Source organism: Scyliorhinus canicula, chromosome 9, assembly GCF_902713615.1.
Source record: "Scyliorhinus canicula chromosome 9, sScyCan1.1, whole genome shotgun sequence".
NCBI classification, from domain to species: domain Eukaryota; kingdom Metazoa; phylum Chordata; class Chondrichthyes; order Carcharhiniformes; family Scyliorhinidae; genus Scyliorhinus; species Scyliorhinus canicula.
The window spans coordinates 37876619-37892841 of record NC_052154.1 but is presented as its reverse complement, the minus strand read 5'-3'; the positions used below and the strand labels follow the sequence as shown (position 1 = coordinate 37892841).

Here is a 16223-nt window from a genome sequence, read left to right as displayed (position 1 = left end):
ATTGGTTACTTGCAATTTTAATTCTACGATGTCAGTTGTTAAAGTAATAGCGGTTCTTAGGAACAGAACAGAGAAACAAGAAAGACCAGCCTCATCCGCTTGCCCCCACTGAAGCGGGCTTCCATACAGTGACAGATCGAAGTCTGCAGTAAAGATTGTCCTGCCTGCTGCAAAGGTATAATGTAACAAATACTGTGCATAGAAAGCAGGTTAAAATTTGCTAACTTTATTTTTAGCCCCTAATTTACTATTAGTGCTGACTTCCAAAATGTCATGGCAACTATTAATGATCTGTAAATTGCTAATTTCAGAAAGGTTAAAGTGTAAAGAAATTAAATCTGCCTTATTTCATTGTACTTTCTGCTTAAATCTGTAAGATGGAAGTATGATTTATGACAGTATTCTGGAACTGAAGGATACTGAGAATGTTCACAATCCTCAAAAACACATAAATCATGAATTTTCCAATAAATTGAATTTGTATACTGAAATGGTTATAAAATCATCAAAATTCTATGTAATTGCAGTGACATTGAGACTACATTATGCTGAAGTTTTGGAATACTCCCATTTGATAACGCAGTGTACCACTGCAATTCAATTACATCTTAATTTGAATACTTTATCATAAAACATTTTCCACCTTTGCTTAGGCTCTTACGTCAGCTGGCAAAATGTTGAATGTAATCATAGATTCCTGAACAATGTCAATGAGTGAACTGAAGGAAATTTAGTTCTGCATTCAATGGATACGGGGCATGATTCTCCAGAACCACGACTAAATGTTCCTGCAAGCAGGAAAACCAGTGATTACTGCTGGTGCTAGTAGCAAACCCGACATTGCTACAAGCATTATGCTATGACACTTGGAAATGTCTTTCTTTCTCAACAGGTTTCCGTGCCATTCCATGGCACACGGGGGTCCGCGCTACAACAGAGAGGGGCAGGACCTAATCTCTCTGACAGGTTCCGCACTAAGGGCATTACAATCTTAAAAAGCTGCTGCAGCCCCTCCTGGATTGCTGGCAGGGTACCCCACATCGTAATTACTTGCAAGGCCCCCTCCTTAGTACTCCCCCCCCCGCCCAAGTCCTCCCTCCTCAGCACTCCCTTCAGGCCCCACCCCTTGGAGTGCCAACCTGGCATCTTACAGTCCGAGGGATGGCTAGGTGGTAGTCAGCCTCCCAACAATTGCTGGGGGGGTGGGAAGCTTCATGGGAGGTCAGGCTCAGGGGGTCTTGTGCTGAGCTGGAGGAGTTCAGGTCTTTCCTGGGATGGTGCTCGTCTGGCTGCTTTCCTCATCTACAGCCTTTAAACAGTCAGTCAGTAGTATGAGAAAACTTTAACTTTTACATAAAGAGCAAGTGTCCTCATTGTGCCACTCAACCCTTTAAAAAGTCTGCCCGTATGCCAGGTTTAAAGATCTGTGAGATGAAGGTTAAAGTAATCCCTTTAAAGTGGTAGAAACCTTTGAAGTAGTTTTCATACATTCAATTACACTGCCCTTTAAAGTATAGAAGTCTGTACCTTTAAGCTTTGATCTGCATAGTTTACATTCAATGTCATGCCCCATTGCCTTCTAATAGATTTCTGATTGACAGGTTGAGGCACTTTCAAAGGGGAGATTCAGATTATTTATACAGCTCTGCAAGATCCATAACTCAGGGTAGCAGGTGTTTTCCTAACCACAATTTGTTATAAGAGTCTGCCTCTTTGTTCTCAAGTGCTTTGTGGAAAGTGCAAGGGTAGCGCTGGAAAACAGAGTGCACAGGAATCATGAAACAGAGTGGAAAGGAAGCAGATGTTATCGGCTCTGTGGAGATAAAACAAGACACCGTCTAGACAATCGGACTGTTTGTCGGCGGTGTGGGTGGGGGCGTGTCTCATGCTCAATTGGAGAGGTCTGAGGAGCATGGGGTTTTGGGCGGGCCTTCGACCTCATTATCATGTAGAAGGCACAAGAGTAGGTACCCAAACAGGTTTTTGCACCAAGTAAATGAGTTAGTAAATTACAGGGGTCTGGAGCAGAAGAACTGTGCATTGGGATGCAGTTGGTGGGGCAGAACAGGAGGCTAGGGAAGAACATTGTGGGGATCTTCAGTATTACTGGTTGGACTTTGGGAGGTCGATGGGGGGGGGGGGGGGGGAGAGTAGGCAGAGAAGCGGAGTGATCTGGAACAGAATATGTGGGGGGGGGGGGGTCTGCAGCATAGTTGGCTGAGCCTAGGATTGTGACTGGGGCGTGGAAGATGGGGCTTAAGAGAGCAACTGGTGTGGGGATTCTGGAGGTTGGAGTCAGGTGGTCAGAGATCTCACGACTTTTGGCAGGGGTGATAAGGTGGGTACCAATTTTTCTTTCATTCTATGCTGTTTAGCATTGGTTTTCTCAAAGGAATTTTAAAAAAAATTGGAGGGATATAATCTACTTTGGTTAGGTCAGCATTTACCGCCCATTTCTCCTTTGAGAAGGTGATGCTGAGCTGCCTTCTTGAATCCCTGCAGTGCACGTGGTGTGGCTACACCCACAGTGCTGTTAGGGAGGGAGTTACAGTATTTTGACCCACCGACAGTAAAGGAACAGTGTTATATTCCCAAGTCAGGATGGTGATTGAATTGGATAACTCAGTGGTGGTGATGTTCCCCTATTTTAGAGGTCCCTGACCTTCTAGATGGTAATAATTGTGTTTTAGAAATTGCTGTTTAAGGAACTTGAGTTCCTGCAGTGCATCTTGTTACTGCTACTGTGCATCGGTGGTGGTGGTGGTGGGAGTGAATGTTTGTGGATAGGGTGCCAATCAAGCAGGCTGGTTTGTCCTGGATGGGGTCAAGCTTCTCGTTGTTGGAGCTGCACGCATACAGGTGGATCTTGAAGAGGGTGACATGTTGGGTTGACACAGCTCACTGTAGGAGGAGGAAAAGGGAGCTGTGCCAATGCTGTGTCAGAGAGGTATTGCCTGCAAAAGTGTTGAAGGGAAGGAAAGTATTTGAACAGGGGAATTGAAACTGCTGGTGAAATTTGTAATATGCATTGTTGGTAAGCATGGAACTATTCAAGGTTGTGTCTTTAATGTATGTGTTTACTTTCAGGTCAAAGCTCTCATCAGAATGGTGTAAATGTCAAAGCACATCAGCTCCAGGTATGTTTCACCTGAACTCCAGTCATCCAGGACTGCATGATCTGCTGAAACATTAACTCTTGTTTCTCTCTCCACAGATGCTGCTTAACCTGCTGAGTATTTTGAGCATTTTAACTTTTCATTTTAGATGTCCAGCATTTGCAATATTCTGCTTTTCAAAATGCATAAGGGGGAAGGGAATGGAGGGTTACCATGGTAGATTTGGATGATAAAAAAATGGGAGGAGATTCGAATAGGGCATAAACACCAATAAGGACTGGGTAGCTGAATGGCCCATTTCTCTGCTGTATGTCACATGTAAACACATCCATTAAACACACAACCTAGAATAGTTCCATTTTCACCAACAATGCATATTACATATTTCTCCTGCAGTTTCAGTGTCCAAGTTCAAAGACCTTGCTTTCCTTCAACGCTTTCGACCTTCTTTCCAGTTTTACCATCAAAGAATGGAAGCTCACACATCTGAGATCAACATCTCCAATGTAATTAATCAATTATATTGATTAATCAAGTGATATGATCGACTTAGAAACTAATAACTTTTTAAATAAAGTATGAATTGCTCAGTGATGTAAGCAAAGAATCACATGACAGGATTTCATGTTTTCAGTCCTTTTTTAATATATTTTTAAAATAATCTTTATTGTCACAAGTAGGCTTACATTAACACTGCAATGAAGTTACTGCGAAAAGCCCCGAGTCACCACTTTCCGACGCCTGTTCAGGTACGCAGAGGGAGAATTCAGAATGTCCAAATTACCTAACAGCACGTCTTTTGGGACTTGTGGGAGGAAACCGGAGCCCCCGGAGGAAACCGACACAGAGAGAACATGCAGACTCCACAGAGACAGTGACCCAACCTGGGAATGGAACCTGGGACCCTGGCGCTGTGAAACAACACAGTGCTACTGTGCCACCCATCTTTTACTGTAACAAACTCAAGATCAACATTAACAAAACATTATTTAGTAGATAACCTAATACATTAAGCTATAGTAAAGGTATTCCATATTAACTTAACACGACTGAAGCCCTCACATAATGATAGTAATAGGACCAAAACTGGACATAATACTCCAGATGTGGTCTCACCAACAACCTATATTTTTGCAACAACACTTCTCTTCTTTTATACTCCAGTCCTTTTGCAATAAACACAAAAGATCCTATTACTAAGTCAGTTTAGGATCCATCTTGACAAGTTTCCTTGATAACAATAACAAAAAGTGGTAAGTTACTTTGCAGACGACACCAAGATTGATAGGGGTTAACTGTGAAGAAGAGGTTCATAAGTTACAGGAAGATATAGATGAGTTGGTCAGATGGGCAGATGGTATTTAACCCTGATAAGTGCGAGGTAATTACTTTGGAGGAAAAACAAGACAAGGGAGTATGCAAGAGATGATACTAAAATATGTGGGAAAGCAGCCAGTGAAGCAGAGATAAAGATTTTACAGACAGATGTAGATAAGCTAGGAGATTGGGCCAAAATTTGGCAGATGGAGTTCAATTTAGTTAAGTGTGAGGTTTTCCTTTTGGCCGAAAAAATAGAACAGCAAATTCTTAAATGAAAAATAGATTTAAGATGCATCTGGGTAGAAGGATCTCGGTGTCTTTGTTCATGAATCGCACAAAGTCAATATCCAGGTACAGAAGGTAATTAAAAAGACAAATTTAATGTTAGCGTTTATTGCAAAAGGACTGGAGTATAAAAGTGGAGACTTGTTGTTCCAATTGTATAGGGTATTGTGAAACCACATCTGGAGTATTATGTCCAGTTTTGGTCTCCTTATTTGAGGAAGGATGTGGTAGCATTGGAGGCAGTTCAGAGGAGGTTCACCAGATTGATTCCTGGGATGAAAGGGTTGACGTATGAGGAGAGATTAAACAGTTTGGGCTTAGTCTCGTTGGAGTTCAGAAGAATGAGTGGGGATCTGATCAAAGTGTATTAAATATTAAATAGAATTGACAAAGTAAACGTAGACCAAATGTTCCCCCTTGTGGGGAAACCTAGAACGAGATTGATGGATTTGTTTATTGTCTCGTGTACCGAGGTACAGTGAAAAGTATTTTTCTGCGAGCAGCTCAAACAGATCATTAAGTACATGAAATTAAAATAAAAAGAAAATACATAATAGGGCAACACAGGGTACACAATTTAAATACATAAAGGTCATGGATATAGGTTGAGAGGTGGTAGATTTACAACTGAGATGAAGAGGAACTACTCCTCGCAGAGGTGGTGAATTTGTAGAACTTGCTGCCCCATAGTGCGGTGGAATCTGAACACATTAAATGTGTTCAAGAGATAGATACATTTTTGATTTTTTTTTTAAAACGGGTTAAAGGGCAACAGATGGGGAGGTGCATTTGAAACCAGGAAGAGATCAGCTATGATCTGATTGAATGGCAGAGCAGGCTCAAAGGGCTGAATTGCCTATTTCTGCTTCTAATTCCTATGTTCACTCAGCCTACTATGACGAATAGATTTCTAGTCGCAAAGTACCCTCCGATGATTCCATGGTCTTCAGCTCTCCAGGAGCATAGTTTCTTCAAACTGGAAATCTGTCCTTAACAGCCCTCTCCTTGATAGCTAACTCAAAATTTGTCCTTTTTCCTGCTTGGCACAGCAGCACCTGAGTGAATTGCACCTGTGGGTCTCCTTCCCCCAAATCTCTTGGCCTGACTTCACCCTGAGTGCATGATTCAAAGCCCGCTGCTTTATGTTGAGGTGTTACAATTTGCACCTGACTTTGAATGAGCTTTTGTCTCCTTAATAAACATGTCAGATGGGTTTGTTTTTGGGTGAATCCCTTCGGAGGTCCCACCCCTCTTCAAATTTCTCCATTTTACCTTGAATTAAAGGGTGTTTAAAATATAACTGTCTTTTATAGTCCAACAGTTATAGCAACAGCAATTCGCACAATCACAAATGAAGGCCACCCAAGTGATACATTCAGCGCCATGACCAACATGGTGGCCTTCACTCTTGGCTACTTCTACTCAGTGCTCCATTTGTGTCCCAGATGTTGGAGTTGGAGGAAGCCTGCTCGTGTATGTCAGCTTGTGGTTCAAATGCCCCCATGGCAGTCATCCACATTGTGTAAGTGCCAGTGGGGGACCTCCAGAAGCTGCTCATCTGCATCAATGCAGGACCAGCAGCCAATGTCAAAGTATATATGGTTCCTCCGACAGTGGGGCGTGAAAATGATTGTGCTTCTCTCAGTAACTGCTTTAAACCTTCTATAGCACTCTGGGTTGCTTGAGGGGACCTGATGGTGCAATGCCAGCATCCACTGTATGAATCTTTGCACCACCAGCACTGACTAATTTATAATGGAAATCATTGTTTGTATCCTCTGCATGTCATTACGCAGTTCCTACATTCACCCAGAGCGTTGCTGCATATGACTCCCCATGAAGTTGACTATTCTCTCATTGGAGAAGTTCAAAACCCTGAGCCATGCAGGCTGAATGGTTTCCTCCATTATCATCCCACAACTCGGGGAACTCTGTGCACATATGTTGTTGTGGATCAAAGCCACCTTGCTTGTGACCCTCAAGGCTCAGCATGGTTGAGTTTGTACTCCATCCTCTGAGGGGGATTGACCACAATCTCGGTCTCTCTCACCTGCTCACTCATGCTATGCTCTTCACCAAGTACAAGCCTTTCTAACTGCACATGAGGACGCAAAGATGTGAGCATATCTGCGCTGATGGAGGAGATGCTTGAATAACATGTCGGTGCTAGGTCTGTGGCTTTCATGTTGTCTGAGTCCCACAGTGATGGGGCCTCCACAACTGGCATTGTTGGAGACAAGAATAAGATGATGAGAACTCATCTGACAGCCGATAATTCTGCAGAGCTAAGGCTTCCCAATGCAGCTGTCATTTTTGCATGCTGTCAAACAGGGAGGAGTGCACTCCGCCTTTCTTGGCACTGAGTTGCCAGATAGCTGTGGTCTCTGGCTAGGAAATGGCTTTGACAGCACCATCTTAGTCTAGTGGGCTGTCATGGAATGATACCAGAGATCTCTTCCCGGACTGTACAGGAGTTCCTAGGGTCTTGTTTTCGTGTTTTAAGCACCAAACAGACTGATGGCGGGAGGGTTTTCAAATTTTGGAAATAATGGCGATCTTTACCGTCTCTCGGATGGTGGTAAATGACATGGAGCCTACCTGCGAAACAGCTTTGGGTTTTGGTAGGGGCCTGCTTGGTGTTAGCTAGAACTTGGTGAAAGTCAATGTTCTCTTATCCATGTGTATCCCACATGCCAGCTTTCATGACCCCACTGTACCTGTGATCAGAGCATTTTGTTTCACATCTCATTTTAACAGCCAGCAGGATCGATGAAAGAGCATTCTTCTTCAATTCTTTTTGTGTGACCTCAGAAATTTCCCATGTTAGTCAGAGGAACACTGTTCACATCCACTGAAATCCGCATCTCTTCCTTTAGACTCTTGATCTTTGTGAAGGGGAAATCATGTTTAACCAATGTCTTAGAGTTCTTTGAAGGTGTCATGTGCCGCGGTAATAGGGGATCAAGGGTGTACTGTGCTTAGATTTTTAGAAAGCATCCAAGAAGGTGCCACATCAAAGATTATTGCAAAAAATGAAAACTTGCGGTGTAGGGGTAAGATGCGCTCATGGATAAAAGATTGTTTTGTTCAAGTTAACAGGCTAGTTAACAGGAAACAAGAGAATATACATAAATGGGTCTTTTTCTGGTGTCAGGATGCAACGAGTGGAATTCTACAAGGATCTGTGCTGGGGCCTCAACCTTTTACAATTTATAGAATTGATTTGGATGAAGAACCAGGTATGGTTGCTAAATTTGCTGATGATACAAAAGGTAGGTAGGAAAATAAGTTGTGAAGAGAACACTAGGAGACTACAAAGGGATACGGATAGGTTAAGTGAGTGGGCAAAGATCTGGTAAATGGAGTACAATCTGGGCAGGAAGAATAAAAAAACATATTATCCAAATGATGAGAGATTGCAAAGCTCAGGAGGTGCAGAGTGATCTGGGTGTCCTAGTGCATGATTCACAAAAGGCTAGTATGTAGGTACATCAAAGTAATTAGGAAAGTTAATAGAATGTTACTTATTGCAAAGGGAATTGAATATAAAAATAGGGAGGTTATGCTTCAATTGTACAGGACAGAGGTGAGATCACATCTGGAGAGCTGTGAACAGCATTGGCCTACTTAATTAAGGATGTAAATGCATTAGAAACAGTTCAGAGTTGATTTACTCGGCCTGCAGGAATGGGCAGATTGTTTTAGGAGGAAAGATTGGACAAGCTAGGCTTGTACCAACTGGAGTTTAGAAGAGTAAGGTGCTTTGATCAAAATGTTAAAATCCTGAGAGACCAATCGGAATTTCTCCAAATGAAGAAATCATCTGGCCAACAAACAAACAAATAAATAATCAAGTAGCCAACAGCCTGGGAAAGTGGGCAAAACAAGAGAGAAAAAGAGGGGAGAGGGGAAGGACCGGGCCGGGGGGGGGGGGGGGGGGGGGGGGGGTAGCCAAACACAGCTGAAAAGGGGGCAGCTCTGAAAAGGGGGCAGCTGCAGAGAGGGAAGGGAGGTGGGGGCAGGGAATGACAAGGGGAGAATAATAGAGGGGAGGTAAGAGGAGGGAACACAAACAGGAAGGAGAGCACGGGAAACGACAATGACAACAACAAACACAACAGAGCAAAAGAGTGTAAGAAAGTACAGGAGGGAGGAACGACAGACAGCCGGTGGCGAGGCAAACAAACAAAAACAAAAAAGAAAACCGACCGGGAGAAGCAAGTAACATCAGGGACACCAACCAGGCGCCCCTCCCACCCAGCTTTGTTTTGCCTGTTCTGTATGTATTTTAAAGAAAAATGGGGGGGCCCAGGGGGAAAGAAAGCCAGCCCTCCCCCCCATGACATGCACAATGACATTTTCTCTTCATTGCTTCTCTGTATATACACTGCCCCTGTTTTTTTTTGTTGCCACCCCTTGGTTTTTTAGTTATGTAGTGTCTTTGTTATTTTTGGTTTCTCTGTGTGTCCGCACATCTGTAAATATACCATGTTTAAACAACCCAGTAAAACATTCTTAAAAAAAAAAGATCCTGAGGGGTCTGGACAAGATGGATGTCTACAGGATGTTTCCTCTTGTGGGAGATCTAGAACTAAGGATCAATGTTTAAAAATAAGTGGTCGCTCATCTAATACCAAGATGATACAATTTTTTTTCTCTGAGGGTAGTTAGTGTGTCTATGGAACTCTTTTCCTGAAAAGGCAGTGGAAGCAGAATCTTTGAATAGTTTTTAATACAGAAGTAGATAGATTCCTGATAAGTAAGAGGGTGAAAGGTTGTTGAGGATAGGTGAGAAGATACAGTCAGATCAGCCATGATCTTATAGAATGGCAGAGAAGGCTTGAGGTGCCAAGTAGCCTACTCCTGCTGCCAATGAACTCAATGCTCCCTTTAAGGACTGCTGGTTTGGCCGCATTTTGCCTGAGCAAATTGACTGGACATGCTGTAGTCAGTTGGAAACCAATTTCATATTAAGGCTGAAGTAGGATACAGGCCTCTGATAGACAACGGACCAAATAAAATTTTACAGGTTGGTGTCCTTCGAGACTACAGGTCTCAAAGGACACCAACCTCATCTCGAGACTACAAATGGCATATACCCATTTGGAGAATTGTACTCTAGGGAGAAGGGTCGATGGGATGACTGTTGAGAGAGGAGTTTGGATATTAGCAATGCTCCACTGGGAGAGCCAGTAGTGGCACGCACAGCTCAGGATAGCTAACTTGGGGGTAAAGAGACGATATGGGGGCCCATTCAGGAGGGATTCATACCGGGCACAAAATATTAGAGTGGATTGGCAGGATCTGCACAAGTGGGTAATCGGAACTAGGAGGGACATTTTGAAATGATGTGAACTTGGGGAAGGAAATATTACTGACTGAAGCAAGGGTACAGAGAAATAAAGTCTTGCCTAGCACAAAGGAATATGACTGGTTGTTGGAAGCTAATCAACTCAGCTCAAGAACATTGCTACAGGATTTCTTCAGTGCATGTCCTAGGCCAAGCCATCTTTAGCTGCCTCATCAATGACGTTCCCTCCATCATAAGGTCAGACGAGGAGATGTTCATTGATGATTGCAGCTCACATTATTCACAATATTTGTGACTCATTAAGATACTGAAGCAGTCCATGCCCAAATGCAACAGGACCTGGACAACATTCAGACTTTGCCTGATAAGTAGCAAGTAGCATTTGTGCCACACAAGTGCCAACCAATGACGATCTCCAACAAGAGAGAAAACAACCATCCCATCGGGGATAGTCAGCATGGATTTGTTAAAGGAAGGTCTTGGCTCACAAATTTGATTGAATTCATTGGGGAAGTGACAAGAAGGATTGACGAAGATAGTGCAATGAATGTTGTCTCCATTGATTTTAGCAAGGTGTTTGACAAAGTCCCACATGGCAGATTGTCAAGTAAAAAAGTCCATGGGATACAGGGCAATGTGGCAAACTGGATAAAAAGTTGGCTTAGTAACAGGAAACATAGGGTAATGGTCGATGGCTGCCTTTGCAAATGGAAGGTTTCAAGTGATGTTTCACAGGGTTCGGTGCTGGGATCCTCACTATTTGCGTTATATATTAACAATTTGGACGTGAACGTAGGGGGCACAATTGGGAAATTTGCAAAGACACAAAGATTAGTCTCGCTGTGGACAGTGACTATAACTATAACGTTTCAATGTTCTATGACATTCAATGGCATTAAAATCACTGAATCCCCCACCATCAACATCCCATTGACAAGAAACTTAACTGAGCCAGCCATTTATGTGAAGAGTAAGTGAGAGGCTAGGATTCCAAGTGTGTAACTCAGCTCTTGACTCCGCAAAACCCACCCACTATCCACATGGCGCAAGGAAAGAATGTAATGGAACATTCTCCATTGCCTGGAAGAGTACAGCTCCAATAACACACAAGAAACCACAACATCACCCAGAGCATAGCAGCAATCTGGATTAGCACCCCACCCAATACTTTAAACAATCACTCATTTCACCACCAGCACACAGTAGCAGTAGTGTGGACCTTCTCCAAGATGTACTGGAGTAACTCGCCAGGCCTCCTTCAACAAACCTCTGCAACCAAGAAGTTCAGCAGACGCATGGGAACACACCATATTCTCCCCCAAGACACACACCATCATCATTCCTTTGCTGCTGCTGATGGGTCAAAATCTTTGAAAACATTTCTAATAGCACAGTGGATGCACCTGCATCACAAACTGGAACCATTCAAGAAGGCAGCTCACAACCACCTACAAAGGCAATCAAGGATGGGCAAAAACTGCAGGCCATGCCAACAACACTCAAATCCCATTGTGTTTTTTTTTGAACCAACAATTTTTCAGCAAGTTTGTGTTTTATGTACAAGTTTTTACAGGCTACCCCCCTCCCCTGCTGGAGGCATGTTCCCCCACCTGCTGCTGGGGGTTTTATTTCTTGTTGTTGATGTTGGGGGGGGGGGGGTTGCATGGCGACTCCCCTTGGCCTCCCCCCCCCGAGCTATGTTTTGTGTCTTCTTTGGGATCCCTTCCCTCCTCCTCTGCCCCTTTCTCTTGTGCGTGTCCTCCCTCATCTTTCTCTCTCTCTCTCCACCCCCCTCCTTCCTTCCTGTTGTTGGCTTCGAACAGGCTGCTGAATGGCTCCCATGCTTTGTGGAAGCCCCCATCTGACCAACGGATGGTGTACTTTATCTTCTACAAGTGGAGAAATGTCATCAGGTTTGCCAGCCAGTCTGCAGCTGGGGGTGGTGCTGCTGATCGCCAGCCTGGCAGGATTCTGGCTTGCGATTAGGGATGCAAAAGCCAGGGCCGTTGGCCCTCTTTCCCATATTAAGATATGGCTGGTCCGATACCCTGAAGACTCCACTCTCATGCACGACTCCACCCTCACCACCACAACCTTGGACATCACCTTAAAGTAGGCTGTCGAGAACCCAACAAGTCTGGGGCAGGCCCAGAACATGCGGGCGTGGTTGTCCGAGCCCCCTTTGCACCATTCACATTTGTCCTTCACCTCGGGGAAAAACCTGTTCATTCAGGTTCTAGTCAGATGGGCTCTTTAGCACCAATTTAAACTGCATAAGGCTTTGCCTAATGCAGGAAGTGGAGGCCCTGCTCAGTGCTCCGCTCCAGAGTCCCCAACCCAGTTCCGCCCCCAATTCATCCTCCCATTTCCTTCTAGTTTTATTCATTAGTAGTCTTGCCCTGTCTAGCAACCGTCCATGTATGTTCCCACAGTTCCCGCCTCCTTATTGTCCATGTTGATTAGCTCCTCTAGGAGTGTCTCTCTCAGGGCCCTGGGGTATTTTGCCATTTCCTTGCAGAGAAAGTGTTTAATTTGGAGGTGTCTGAGCTCCTGTCCTGTTGGTAGGTCCAGGTCCTCCCTTCATCCAAGGTTGCGAGTCTGTCCCCTATGTAGAGATCCCTGACCGCTCACGTCTTCCAGTGATTTTGCAAGGCTAGACCGCCCATGTTTTTCCTCCATTGCAGCATCGATTAGGGGTCCTCTGGTTTCTTGTCCCCCCACACAAATGCCATAGCCATTTTGTCTACTTTCTGGAAATAGGCCTTGGGGATGAAGATCAGTATGGATCTCACCAGGAAGGGGAACCTCGGCAGCATTTTCATTTTGATAGTCTGCACTCTCCCCACCAGGGAAAGTGGGAGTGTATCCCATCTCCGCAGGTTATTTTTTACTTCCTCCACCAGACTGGTCAGGTTCCACTTTTGGATCAGTGTTCAGTCATAGGCTACCTGGATTGTCAGGTAGCGGATTGGTTTTGGGCTAGTTTGAACAGTAGTCCCTCCAGCTCTGTCCCTTCCCTGTTCGGGTTCACAGGGAATGCCTCGCTCTTGCCTAGATTGGGTTTGTAGCCCAAGAAGGCTCCAAACTGTCTCAGAAGATGCATGGTTGCTTTCAGGTTGTTGTGTGGGTGCGAGACGTAGAGGAGCAGGTCAACATTCTGTGCTCTCTGCCCCCTCTTTGTATACCCTTCCAGCTTTTCGCGTCATGCAGAGCGATCGCCAGTGGTTCAATTGCCAGGGCGAACAAGAGGGGGGGACAGTGGGCAGCCCTGCCTTGTGCCTCTGTTGCTGGAAATATTCAGAGCTGGTGGTGTTGGTCCCGGCGCTCGCCTTAGGGGTGTTGTACAAGAGTTTCACCCATGAGGCGAATCCAGTCCCTAGCCCAAACCACTCAAGCACCTCAATGAGCTCCTTCCATCTGACTCGGTCAAAGGCCTTTTCTGCGTTCAGGGAGATGATTACGTCTGGTGCTCTCTCCCCGAAAGGGGTCATTGCCGCCTGATGTTCGCAGTTAGCGCCTACCCTTGACAAAGTCCGTCTCGTCCTCTCGACCAGCTCTGGTATGCAGTTCTCCAGTCTCTTGGCCAGGACTTTTGAGAGTATCTTCGCGTCTACATTCAGCAGTGAAATATGAGTCTATATGATCCACATTCTGTCAGGTCCTTGTCTTTTTTCAGTATTAGCGAAATCGCGGCCTGTGTTAGCGTAGGAGGAAGGGTGCAACTCGCTAGTGAATCTGCCAACACGTCTCGGAGGTGTGGGGCCAAGGCTGGCACGTATTTCTGATAGAAGTCCTCCGGAACCCGTCGGGACCCGGCGCCTGCATGGAGCTGATACTCTCCATGATCTCTCCCAGTCCTATTGGTGCTTCCAGACTCCACCCCCCCTATCGTCCCCCACAACTGGTATGTCTCATCCATCGAGGCACCGTTTCATCTCTACATCCCTGTCGGTGGGTTCGCAGGTGTGCAGCCCTCAATAGAAAGTGTCAAACGTTCGGTTGACCTCTTTTTGCTCGATTACCAGTCTGCCTCTGCGCTCCTTCACCTGCGCTATCTCCCTTATTGCTGCCTGCTTTCTCAGCTGGTGAGCCAGTAGGTGGCCAGCCTTTTCCCCGTGCTTGTAAAAGCACCCCCCCCCCAGTGTCTGGTGGAGTAGGTGCACTGCTTTGCTTGTGGATTGCAGGTTAAAGTCCAATTAAAGCTTTTTCCTCTCCGCCAGAAGCTCTATGGTCTCGGAGTATTTTCTGTCGACCTCCAAGATGAGTCGATCAGTTGTTGCCTGGCCGCCCTCTCTTCCCTATCTCTTCGTGCCTTGAAGGCTATAATCTCTACCCTGATCACTGCCTTCAGTGCCTCCCAGAGCATGGAAGACGGGACTTCCCCGTTCTAGTTATTTGAAAAATACTCCATCTATGGCTTGTGCTATTTTTTGGCAGAAGACCTCATCAGCAAGTAGGTCCCTGTCCAACCTCCACGTGGGGTGCTGGACACGGCCCGTCGCCAACCTCACATCTATATAATTTGGAGCGTGGTAGGAGATAACGATCATGGAGTATTCCGTTCTTACTATTCCTGGAAGCATTGCTTTCCCCACCATAAAGAATATATCCACGAGTATGCTATGTGGGCCGGAGAAAAGAACGAGAATTCCTTCTCACCGGGATGTAGGAACCGTCCCCATCTGCTCCATGAATGTTCCCAGTTCCCTAGCCTTTTCCCCAATCTGGGGCTCAATTGGTCCTGTATACAGTTGAAGTCGACCCTATGATCAATCGGTGGGTGTCAATGTCAGGGATTTCCGCCATGGTCTTTTTTATGAAGCCTGTGTCATCCCAGTTGGGCGCGTACACATTAAGCAGAACTACCGGTGTCCCGTCCAGGACACCGCTGACCATGACGTACTGTCTCCTTCAGTCCTTGTCGCCATGAACCTTGTCCTCTTACTGATCAATATGGCTAATCCCCTAGCCCTCGTCCCATAGCATGAATGGTATGTCCGTCCCACCCAACTCTTTGTTACCCGCAGTCGGTCCTTCTCCCTCAGGTGCGTTTCCTGCAGGAAGACTGTGTTGGCTTTCAGGCTTCTCAGATAGACAAAGACTCTGGATCTTTTCACTGGGCCATTAGGTCCCCTGGCATTCCAGGTGACAATCTTGGTTTGGGGGGGGGGGGGTGGTTTATGTCCCCTCGCACCTGCGGGATCAACCATACTTACCTCATGGACGCACCCCTGCACTCTGGGATTTTCCTTTTTAAGGAGGCCGTCCACAATGGCGGTCATCGGTTTTGCCATGAAGTTGGGCCCCTGTGCTCCGGGGTTTCTCTTTGCCCAGGAGGCACCCAACATGACCGCCAACTGTGTATATGCCACATGGGTGCGCCCCTGTAATCCGGGGTCTCCCTTTGTTTTGGGACCCTCCAAGGTGGCTGCTTGCAACGCCAACCTGTCTCCTCAGCCTGTTCTTCCCTTGCTGAGGCCTGTGCGATACCCAACTCATTTTTCCTGCTCTGTTCCTTTTGTGATCCTCCCCCCAAACCCCCGTCACCCTTTCCCCGTCTCCCCCTGCACTTTCCCCTTCCCCGTCCCTGTGCAAGCCACCACCCCTCCTCAACCAGGCACTCCTTCGCTGCCAAGATGTGCACCGCGGTCCTCATTGCTGTCTGTCTTCCCGTGGTAGCTATTTCTGCTAGTGTTATGGCCCTCCTCCCTGGGCTTGTCTAGCCCCTTCCTTATATCCGTTGATTACCCGTTCTCGGTTTAAACCCTCACCTGCCTTCCCCAGTCCCCGCTCCTTTCTAAGGCATAGTCTTCCCTTTACGATTGGAACGAGGCAGCACTGTCCAATGAGGCTTTTGCTCTTTCAGAGTCTTTCCCTATACAGTTCTCATCGTTACCGTGCTTGTCCCTTGTCCCAGCCACTGGTTCTGACAAACACATTTGCTTCCTCCGGGAAATTGAAGTAATGCTCCTTTTTTTGGTACGTGACCCAGAGCCTTGCTGGGAACAGCATAACGAAACGTACCCCGTTCTTGTACACGGACGATTTTGCCTGGTAAAACTCAGCCCTGTGTTTTGCTAGCTCTGCCCCAATGTCCTGGTCGATTCTGATGTTATGTCCTTCCCAGGTGCTTGCTTTTGTTTGCAGTTCCCACCGCAGGATCCTCTCACGGTCCTGTTATCGGTGGAGCT

At 45.9% G+C, this 16223-nt stretch overlaps 1 protein-coding gene across 2 annotated transcripts in view; it reads right to left on the bottom strand.

Moving 5' to 3' along the window:
* The window catches only part of klhdc4 (kelch domain containing 4), a 98007-nt gene that overhangs the window by 14236 nt on the left and 67548 nt on the right, over window positions 1-16223 (bottom strand). The gene's annotated exons all lie outside the window — the stretch shown is intronic.